Source organism: Triticum dicoccoides, chromosome 1A, assembly GCF_002162155.2.
Source record: "Triticum dicoccoides isolate Atlit2015 ecotype Zavitan chromosome 1A, WEW_v2.0, whole genome shotgun sequence".
Taxonomy (NCBI): Eukaryota; Viridiplantae; Streptophyta; class Magnoliopsida; order Poales; family Poaceae; genus Triticum; species Triticum dicoccoides.
Window position 1 is genome coordinate 60,511,712 of NC_041380.1, and position 11,795 is coordinate 60,523,506.

General features: G+C 44.0%; 1 pseudogene; it reads right to left on the reverse strand.

Annotated features, from left to right (window-relative positions):
* Positions 1–5,913: 5,913 nt before the first annotated feature.
* LOC119363018 overlaps positions 5,914–11,795 on the reverse strand; it is a 7,776-nt pseudogene continuing 1,894 nt past the window's right edge.

The following is an 11,795-nucleotide window of genomic DNA, read 5'->3' on the forward strand; positions in this document are numbered from 1 at the left end:
CCAAGGCAGTCATTTGGATGGGCTCGCGGCTTCATCCCCGACTATAAAGCATGTCAGCCAAGTGTCCCCATCATAGAAGCTCTACCACCTCCCACCTCCTCCTCTCTCGGCAGCAATGTTGTCGTGCTAGAACACAACCTACTGGCTGAGCAAGGTGGCGAAGCAAAAGCAGCGTCAGGGAGCCAGGCCTCTTTGTCCAGGTGAAGGAGGAGGACGCTGTCCCCATCAATCCAGCCGCCCTCTCATCCGGGTGAATGACATCGTCTCCATAGTGGCATAGCTGAAGTTGGAGGAAAATCCTAAGGACCCGATCGACGTTGTGCTCGAGATCACCACCCTCTCATCTGGGTGAATGACGTCGTCTCTGTCGTGATATAGCCGAAGCCGTAGGCAAATCCTGAGGACTCAATCGATGTTGTCCTCGAGATCACCGCCCTCCAAGCTCGCAACGAGTCGCAAATCTTCTGTGAGTACGACTCCACACTCACCGACGAGGAGGATGAGCGGCAGCTCGCAACTGCCACTCGTGAGTCTGATCCCTACGCCTAGATGGTGGCAACGCCGACGTGACAGACGTTGACGAAGGCGACGACTAGACGGCATCAACCATCTAGTAGCGTAGATAGCATAGGTAGCAATGTCGCTCGAATAGCGCTCTGTATCAGCAGTACATCACAGGTGACCGAAGTATCGAGGTACAATCAAAACTCGGCTTTGGAAACCTTGCATCGAATCGGTTGTCTTGGCAAGTAGTCTTGCTTCAGCAATTGGTTGTCTTGGCAAGTAGGCACGCCAAGTGAGGAGGCCATGGGGTGGCGTCGTGTCCATTCCAGCAGTGAGCAGGGCATACCATGCAGCAGCGGGGACATGAGAGGAGACGTCGTGTGCGAAGAGGAAGGGAAGGGATTTATTGTAGCGACCTGACCCGAATGGATCAAGTCTCTGTGCTTAAGTGTCATCCCTGGATCGGTATGCTGACACACACAGTACTCGAGGATTTATAGCAGAGGTAAATCACATATAAAAGTAACGTAAATACTATTACCTCAATCCAAAATAGCGGAAGCAACAAGGTTGTGGATTCCCATCAACACCAACGGCAAAGTTGAGTGTAGAATCGTAACCCTAACGTATCACTTACTCGTCGTAAGAAACCTGCAACATGAGACGTTGCAGCCCGAAACCGGTCAGTACATTGAATGTACTGGCAAATTCACATCATAGAGAAAATGATGAACAATGGCTATCACTATATGCATATATGGCTGGTGGAAAAGCTCTAGGGTTATAATGTTTTTACGAAAAGCCAGTTTTTCCCTACTGCAAAGGAATAAATTTATTTAACTATCATGATGGTTGTTAATCATTGAGAATGGTTGACAGCATTCTCAATCCCAATTAAGTAACATCATTAAACCCAACAATATTCATTTAAAGTAACATGATGAGATCAACAGGATAATCCAAGAACTAGATACTCAAGATGTCCATAACCGGGGACACGGCTAATCATGATTAGTTTATACACTCTGCAGAGGTTTGCGCACTTTTCCCCACAAGACTCGATCGCCTCCGTTGGATTTCTCGCACTACATGGTGTTTGAGAAACGGATGACCGAGACATAGTCTTTCAGAAGCGCTAGCACCTTACGATCGGGTAGACCGTACCACCTACATCCCCTACATCTGCTAGTCTACCACTGTAAGAGTTCGCACAACTTAATCAACTATGCCAGAGCCCATAATGGCTTGTGGCTGCACACAGAAGTTTCTAGTATGAATAATCTCATGATCCCTTTGGGCCTGGGTGGCGGTCCAAAATAAAAACAGGCAAGTCCTGGAATACCCAGGTGCCTCAATCCACCCAGATGTGTGTTAGTTTGCCACCTTAGATAAACCCTTAATTAACAATCTCACATCTGTCATGGATATCACTCACCCAATCCACGTCTACTAGCATAGCATGGCATAATAAGTAAACGTAGAAGTAACTCCCAAAGGTTTGATAATAAACAGGCAATAGGTACTACCTCATCTACTTACCATTCCACAATTTAATTAGATCCTAATCATGCAATGTATGAGGATTGATCTAATGCAATAAAACTGGGTTGTAGAAAAGGGTATGATCAAAGTGTTACTTGCCTGCAATGTTGATGAAGATGATTCGCACTCAAAACTCTTGATAGCTCTACTCGTCACACTCCGGTCAATCTATCGTAAGCAACCAATAGTAACCACACATAAGCAATCACTCAAAGATCAGAAAGAACGAAGAAGACAATTCGGAAAACATCAAAACCAAGCAAATAGCTCTTGCAACATAAAACTATTTCTAACAGTACCAAAATTATGTGAATTTGGCCTTATTAGAAGGTTTAGGTCAAGAGCTTCGATTTGCAAAAAGAATCAACTCAAACGGAGCTACGAAACTCAAGTTATGATCAAACAAAGTTTGAATTCAGATCTGATCTAATTCAAATTTTAAACTTTTCAAAAACATGTTTGAGTTGGATTAATGGATAGAGGGGTTCATAACGAAGACGTGAGCGTTGGTTTCGTTGGATTTGGACTAACGAGCAAAAAGTTATAGTCGTTTGAAACAGAGGGACTAATCTGTAAATAAAACACTACGGATAGGTCACTGGCCGACATTAAAACAGAAAAAGAAAAAGACTAAGTAGCGAACGTTCGCTACGAAAACCTAACGAACGAAAACGTTCGCTGAAACTACCTAAACAGAAAACGTTCATTAAATCGATCAAAAAAACTAAACCATTTTTTTAAACAAAACCGTGAAAACCAGCGGACCGGGGCAACGATTTTTTTAAAAAAAACCGGCGGCAGATCGGGTTAGGGTTTACCCGAACTCCGGTGAGGACGGGCAGACGGCGGCGGCGGCTCCGGCGAACTCGGGGACGATGGCCCCGAGGTCGGCGGCGAGGGGCGGAGACGGCGGCGAGGGGCGGAGGTGGCGGTGGTGGTGGAGCAGCGGCTAAGACGGCGGAGTTCGTCGGCGGCAGCGGCGGCTTCGCGATGCGGGCGGCGGCGCGAGAGGAGAGAGAGAGGGGCGGCGGGGCCGGCGCATTTATAGGAGGCGGGGCCTCGGGTGCGTGGAGAAGGGGGCAGGAGGAGCCCGGCCTCGGCACGGACGCCAAGGTCGGCGGCGGCATCGTGGCGGCTCGGGACTGCGTCCCGATCTTGGGGACGAGCGGTGGCCGGCTCGGCCGTGGCCTGGCTGGGATCTGGGCCGGCCCAGTTCGTGGGAAGTTATTTATTTTTAAAAAAAAACATTTTCGAGAAAACAAAACGAATAGAATAAACCACCAAAAAAATATACTATAGGCATATAATATATCAAAATTTTCAGAAAAAGATTTTCTACACGGTGAACATTTTTCTAGCATTAAATAAAATACACACAATATCAGATAATTCAAAGAGTGCTACTGGTCTATTAAAATCCAACAAAAATCATTTTAAAAATACCAAAATGATTTCAAATAATTTTTTCTCCAATTTTCTAATGTAGGGAATCATGTTACCCTATTTTCCATGTATTTTTTTATTTTGGAGAAAAATAATTTGAATAAAACTCAAATAAATCCAAATTGAAAATAAATTCAAAAAAACTTTGAATTTAATTCTTTGAAACTCCCAACTCATATTTCATATAATTTGAAGAAGTCATTTTATCTTCTCTCGTGAAAATCATTGAGTTGCATAAAGTTTCATAATTGAAAATATTTTCAAATGAAATTCAAATATTTTCAACACCCCTTGTCATTTAAATAAATGGAAGAAGTCATGTCATCTTCTCTCCAGGGTTTTGTGGTGAAAAGAATTTGAATTCATGGAGATCATAAAATGCAAAAATGAAAGTTTGGGAAAGTCCTTTTATTCCCTCTCATTTAACTTTCAAAAGTTTCAAAATCACTCACTTTCAGTCAATCAATCAAGCAATCCATCCAATCTATCTATTTACTATAACATTCCAAAATTTAGAATTTTGGGATGTTACATTTATTCTTTCCTAAAATCGTTCACAACCGCTTAAAAATGAGGTAGGCAGGCTGCCACACCTATGTAAATTCTTTGATGTAACTAGAACAATGCTCGTGCGTTGCAACGGGATATAATAAATATTCTAGTATGTTAGCTTATGATTTACCTGTTAATAATAATGCGATTTTGTAAATAAATGTTCATCAAATTTTAACCATGATTACGTTATATTTTGATTAGAAGTTTAGTAAGTAAATTAAAGTGAAATTGACTCAGAAGGTAAGTAATTAAGGTAATTGATTATCATATACATGAAAGGTTGGAGGAATGGATGGTGAGAAGAAAGATGAAATGAGAACCTTATATTTTTTAAGCATTTTTTTTGAGTGGTGCGTTCTTTTTAAGTAGTAGAGATTTACCTACTGGTTGACAAGGCCTTTGGTTGGAAGAAAGTTTAGGCCCAGGCCCACACCGTGAAACTCGGGCGTGGGGGTGGGGGGCTGAATACTTTATTAGAAAGAAAAGAATGTAAGATTACGTAGGTCTAGCATTATTGCAGCAAATAGGGTTTGGCTAGATGCGGTTAGCTCCTCGAGACAAAAAATCTAGAGGGGCCAATTTTAGGGCTTGTTCGGTTAAGAGTTTTGAAGAGGATTGGAGTGAATTGGGGAGGATTAAATCCCCAATAAGCTAAAATCCATCTCAATCCCGTCCAAACCTCCCCAATCCTCTATAGGAGAGATTTAACCAAACATAGCCTTAAGGAATCAGCTAGAAACGTGGTAGTAATAATATCTCGCCTTGCAAATGTACTGGTTTCTTGGGGGTGAAGCTAGCAAGCACATGATGCGCCTGCCATTCCTGGCAAGCCATATGACCCTACACTACACGCTGCGTCCTTGTGTTGACAGACTGCCGGACTGGCGAGAAACCTGAGACGCTGTTCATCTCATCTCCGGTGTCAAACAGGGAGGCGGGACCGGTTTAACAAGCAGCGGCACAGACGGGAGCATCACAGTGACCCAGTAAGTAACTGCTCTTGCTGCAAGCACCTTGCCCATCATTCACGCTGCTATTCTCTTGGCCTCCCCTACGTTGCCTCCTCCGTAGGTTCATCATCCAGACTATCCGAGATGAGATGAGCTTATAGTTCACAAGGTTCTCTTCCTCTGGCATAATCACCATCAGTTCTTCACAATCTCATCTACTCCCTCTGTTCACTTTTATAAAACCTTGAAGACATTTCAGACAATGTGCAAAACAGCCTATTTTGAGTTGTCTGAAACGACTTACAAAAGTGAACGGAGGGAGGACCATCGATACTTCTTCGTCGAAGCACCATACCGGAATCCAGGCACGGACACCGCAGACCGTGGAAAATAAACGGGATAGATCAGTAAGGCAGCACAAGATACTTGGCATGGATCAGAAACAGGAAAGCACGCCGCTGTCAACTTCACCCCAGCGCTCACATTGCTCATACCAGCAGCCGCAAAACCATCAGAACTGATGGTAATGTCCAGCGACAAACTACGAGAAGAAAGAATTGCGCAAACCGTTTTAACCCGCACGCCATGCAGCGTGCGCCCCTCAGTTCCGATGCTGCTCGTGTTCCAACATGACAGCAAAGTGAGCACATTGCATTTCCCTGCAGGCAGGAGCTGGTTAAAGTGATAAAAGAATAAAAACGGTACTGTTACACAACAATCATGATCATCAGAAACAGAAATACTTCCTCCTACTTGTGTTTCGAGGCATTTCAACAAGTGACTACATACGGAACAAAATGAGTGAACCTACACTCTAAAATATGTCTACATACATCCATATGTAGTAGTCATTTGAAATGTCTAGAAAGACAAATATTTAGGAACAGAGGTTGTACAATACAAAAGAAAGAGAAGCACAGCAAAAGGCACCAATTAACCAAAACTCCAGCAGGAGAGGGATCTGCTGAGTTGAGCATCATCAACATTACCATATTACAATCATCTGTCTGTGAGGTTTCTGCATAGCATAATAAAAACAGGATACATAAATAAATAACAAAGCCCTACCGACAAACCGCCTTTGTCGCCTCTAGCAAACCTACAGCCACTGCTGGCAACATCCAAAAAACAACTAAAATTAAGTATGACGACGGAGCTGCAGAAAAGAGTTAATCCCACGACAAAAGAAAGCCCTACGACGATATGGACAGGAAAGCCATTCGCTTTCCCTGCTGTTGTTTCAGTTCCTTCCATCCCAAGTTACAAAAACTAAATATGGTACAGGGAGAGAGCAAAAGAAAAGCATGCACTATTTGCCCGCCTAATGCTACTACTGGTGCCTGCTGCTGCTACCTGTTTCCTATGTCTTTCCAGGGGTGGTCGGCGTCCTTGCCCAGGAACTTCGAGCTCGAGCCGTACTGCGCCTTGAGGGCCGCCACCGGGTCCGACACAGGGCTCACGAGGATCCCAGCACCCCCGAGCCCGCGGCTTTCCCGGGCTGCTGCTGCTGGAACCCTGAGATGAGCTCTATTCCGTTCCTCTTCTGCAGATCGGCATAGCTTTCCAGCCGCTTCGGATCTGATGGAAGCTGCTGCCGCAAAGGCTGTTGGTACTCTCCAAATACGCCCAGTGTGCCATTTTTAGCCGAGTAAAATGGCACGCTGGCCATTGATGATCTCTGGCATTTTGCCACCCTGAACAAAGATGACTCGGGCTGTGCTGTGCTCCCGTCCAGGTGAGTGTAGCTCCTCACCACTCGCTCGTCCTGCCCAAAGTGGGCAGTATTTGTGGGCCTAGATGAATAAACCATGCGATCCATTCCGCTGCCCAACAATCCTGCTGCTGTCGTTGGCGGGGGAGGCTTGCTTCTCGTTACATTCGATGATGAGCCAGAACTTTGCAAGGATGATTGATGGCTCAGAATTTTCCCAAATAACTTGACATCACCAGGGCGCTTCACCTGATCACAACTCTCAGTGCTTGCCTTGTGGGAACAGGGCTTCAACTGGCCTTCCCGTAATTCTTTGCTGCTCCCATTCATCAGAAACCCAGCAGATGTGCTTGAGAGACCTGAGCTGCCCGACCTGCCATTCTGGTATTTCGTTATTGTGAACTGATCCGGATGAGAAATTCCCACACTGCCACTTACAGTGCTATCAGAAAAAGCAGGTATATCAACTGCCAGATGATGATTCCGTCTGTGCTGGAAGTATCCATCAATATTGCGGAACAGAACATCATGCTGGCTCCGAGATTGTTCATTAAATACTGGGAACTTGTTCATGTCCTTGGGCCCTGGAGTATTGCTGACTCTGTTGGCATGATCACCAAAATTTGGTGAAGTTATGGAGGCTATGCCCTCAAAACGAATTGAGGTAGGATCGGAAGGTCAGAACTAAACTGAACAGGCATCAAATCCTTTGGAGCAAGAGGGGTAACCTGTGATTTTGGCTTTGCTGGGAGCAGATCTGTTGGCACGCTTTGCTGATAACTCGAAGTAAATGCAGGCCTAATACAGGAAACACCGGCCATGTCCGAGAAATGGGTGACATTTTCCTTGCTGCCACTTTCTCCAGGTAAGCAAACAGAGGGAGTCGAATTTCCAGCTTTCACGTGTGCACTCTCAGGTGCATGTTCTGAAGGTCCTTCGATACTGGATACCTTACTACAGTGTTCCCCAGGTAAAGCAAACAGAGAGGGTCAAATTTCCAGCCTTCATGTGTGCACTCAAGGGTGCTTGTTGAGAAGGTCCTTCCACACTAGATTCCTTGGTGCAAATCCCTTCATACACCTTGCTCGACTGGATGACTCCAGGTAAGAAAACCGGGGTGGTTAAATTTCCAGCGCTGATGGGTGCACCACTCTCGGGAGCATGTTCCCTGCTGGATACCTGAGTGCAAATCATTTCAGACACCTTGCTCGGCTCAATAACTTCAACATTGTGCAGACTGGAGCTGATTTCCAGGTGTGCTCCCACAGGCAGCTCAGTTGAAGAGGCCATGGCTCCGTTGCCATGCGCACTCACTTGGTTACTGTGCTCTCTGTTCTCCATACTCCCTGTGCTCTCAGAAGAATTGATATCGATAGGAGCACATGAAGGTGTTGATTCATGAGTGGCTTCACTTGACTGTCTATGATCAACAGGAATGTTACAATTATTAGTATCCTCTGCCTTGATCTCACCTTCCTCAAATGTTAGGTCCACAATATCTGGCCCATCTGATCTATCAGTTTCTGACTGTTTAAAGGCGATACCAGATAGAAGATGCCCCTGAAGGGTTTTATCAGCAGAAGGACAAACTTCCATCTCCATTTCCACAGGAGACTGTGTGCTACAAATAGGAGAATCCATTTCAGCAGCACATGCCTCGTCAGTATCACTCCTACCTCCACTGGCATCACCTGTCGGCAAACCAGCATCGGTAGTCTGCTGATAGATCAAATCCAAACCAAGTGAAATGCGAGCCTTGCTGAAAAATACCTTGCACTGCTCATATGACTTGCTCTTCACATATGAAGAAATTCGAGCAAAATCCTTCCCATGGTTATTCAGAGCCTCGATGAACAGTGACTTCTCATTGTCGTACCAATCAACTGAGTCAACTTCGCATTCCTGGTCTGAGAGATCGTCTTCCTCATCAAAGCTCTTGTCTGCCTCTGGAGTTGCTATAAGATACTCCATTCTTGTGGCACCTATCTTTTGGCCATGATCAGCAGAACTGGTAATGCATGAGCCCATTCCTTCAGGGGAGAGAGTTCCACATATACCTGCCAAGACATCAGCAGCTACAGATTCCCTCTCGTGCAGAGATACATTAGCAATGCCATCCTTATCCAAAGATCCTTTGGCCACAGCCGAAACATCAGACCTACAAGAAGTCCGAATGATAGACTTTGCAGTATCTTTCTCTACTCTGTTTGCATAATCAAGACCATGGGCAGCCACGACTGATGCAGCATTTCCAAGCATATCAAGAGATGCAGCATTCTCAGGATTCCATTTCTTTCCAGATTTTGTTCCTAGGTAATTGCCAGTGGGTTGTTGCTGCCGAAGATCCAGAAGTTTCTTAACTTCTCGGAAACTGTCAGATTTATGGTGCTTGTAGTAGAACTCAACACAATCAGCTGTTGTCTTGTGCTGTAGAAAATTGGAGATTTTAGAGAAATTCTTGCCAAATGAAGCAAGCATCTGCATAAAAACTTCCTTCTCTTCATGTGTCCATGGATTTATCACTGACCGCTCCTTCTCAACTGAAACAGGATCCTCAATCAAACCATTCTTGCTGACAAAGCTAGCACTTTCTTTCTCTTTTTCATCTATAATTAATGCTGGCATTTTCAAGTAATTTCTGCAACGCTTAAACTGAAATTCTGTAAACATCTTGTTTGCAACATCTGATATTTCTGTGGTAGGAAACGTACTCACATTACCAGCTGTAAACGAAAAGAACACCAAGTCAAATAGGGCACAAATACAAATGGTATGAAATTGCATGCATACCATAGACACTCATAAGTAAATAACACAACAGTGGTGAGTAAATGCATAAGAGCGGCAAAGGCAGATAGAAGTAAGACAAGATAGTTGCAAACAAAAGTATATTCAAAGGCACACCAAAGACATGCAAAGGCAGTGCAAAGAGAAAAGAAAGCAGAACATTGGAAAACTTGTATAACATATCCCTTTATGTCTATCATCATGCCATAAAGTATCAATCTGAATTCACTAAGTCATCCTTTATACAGACATTAAGGCAATAGTAATACAAACATTAAGGCAATAAGGCCTACTGCAGTAACTTCGTAGGAGGTAGCCAAAAGTATAATATGTTCTAAAACCAACTTATCCATGTGTAGATATCAAGGGGGGAAAAGGCTAAAGTATATGATCTAAATCCAACTCATCCATGTGTAGATTTCAAGAAATTATTCCATACATAGTAGATTTGCAATTTTGTATATCTGATAAAGACAAAATGGCGGGTACTAGTGACATTTTGATGACAGCTGGTGTCATCGGTTTCTAGGAATGACTCTTTTCCAAGAATTCCCATACGTCCAAGGGACTAAATCTGTGACATATTATCAAATATCATCGTCCACAACTTTTTATGCACGAATTGCTTTTCTTTGAAGTGCCACAGAAAAATGTGTGGCAGCTTCAACAAACAGGAAGGCAGGGTATATATTAGCATAATACCAAAACATTCAGAGGATGTTCCCTTATAACTTAAATATCATAGCACATTTATTTGATTGACGGCTAAACGCCACACAGAACTTTTGAAAGGTAAAAAAGCACCGTTGAAACTATATTTTCTACAAGTAAATAATGTGATAATATATACTTTGAGTAAGTAGAGGGAAATACTGACCAGGCATGCCCAATCGAGAGCGATTAGACGAGCGTTGCCTCTGAGATCCACTCTGTGATGCACGGTTGCTCTGATCAGTGCGTTTATTAGACTTTGGGCGCTGCTTTCTTACAGAGAGGAGCCGCACATCCTCTTTCCACAGGTGTCGCAGCACCTTGAACTTGAAGGTAAGTGCTTGCTCTTTGAATCTTAGTCTATTTTTATGTATGCCAAGCTTCTTTCTGACACTCAGGTCATTCTTCATTTCACTGGATAAACCAAGACATGGTTGACCAGCAGGCAAAGGTTTGAAAACCAGTTCATTAAATTCTTTTGCTATATCATTGTTCACAGCAATAATTGAAGGGATTAAGTTATGGCTGTCGATATGCTGTGAGCACTGCCTGGTTGACAAGGCATTGCTGCCATCAGCTTTCATGGAACTAACATTATCATGGGACAAACCAGGCTCCGGCGTCAGACAGTGGGCATCAATTTCAGACCCAGTTCCTTCAGAAGGCTTCAATGGGGCCACATCTGCAGCTACAGCAACCTGAGCTTCAGCAACAACTCCAGGACATGCAACACTCTCCCCCGATGAGACTGCTGTTACACTGCGAACAGGAGCTGTTACAACATCCATCAAGTCTACACCGTTAGCATCAGCTTCCTGCCCCACAGAAAGCTTGCAAGGAGTGAGCACCCCTTGTTCTTTAGGGGAAGATGATGTTCCACAGATCTCAGGCATGGCTAGAACTTTTGATGTCTCAGGCTTGGCTAGAACTTTTGATGTCGCAGGCTTGGCTAGAGTTTTTGATGTCCCACTAGAAGGTGAAGGATTTTGTGCATCTTCAAGAGCCTTGTTTTCCGATTCAGTACTCACTGATTTAAGTTCACATTCCAATGAATCAATCTCAAGCTCGGTCTTCTCAAGCTCCCTGGCTATGTTTTCTTTCAGTAGCAATAACTTACTACTATTTGTCAGTCTTCTCGAATCCCCAGAACAAGAATCTTCATGTTGAAGTAGTTCAGCAAGGACATTGGCAAGGGAGCCAATGCGATCACCATCAAGTTGACCTAACTTAATGGGGATTTCATCATTGTAAGCCTGGACCTCCGCCCCGGGGATATCTTTATTGGAAACTGTGACTGTATTTGTCGTCAGTTCACAGGATTTATCTTCAGGCACTGCAGTTAAACGTGAAGGTAACAGTCAGTTTTCAAGACATTTGATGTGCATGGTCTCTCCCGGCTCAGTTCCATTATAAAAATGAACAAAGTGTCTTAGCGTAGCATGACAAAATGAAGATGCTGAGGACCAGCAACTAATGTACTGCCGCAACAATATAAATCTAACAGGAAGGTGTCTATTAGTGGATTGAACAGACATACTGTGGATATGGTGAATGCAAAACCAAGGGTAAAAGATGCATAGTGGAGGACCATT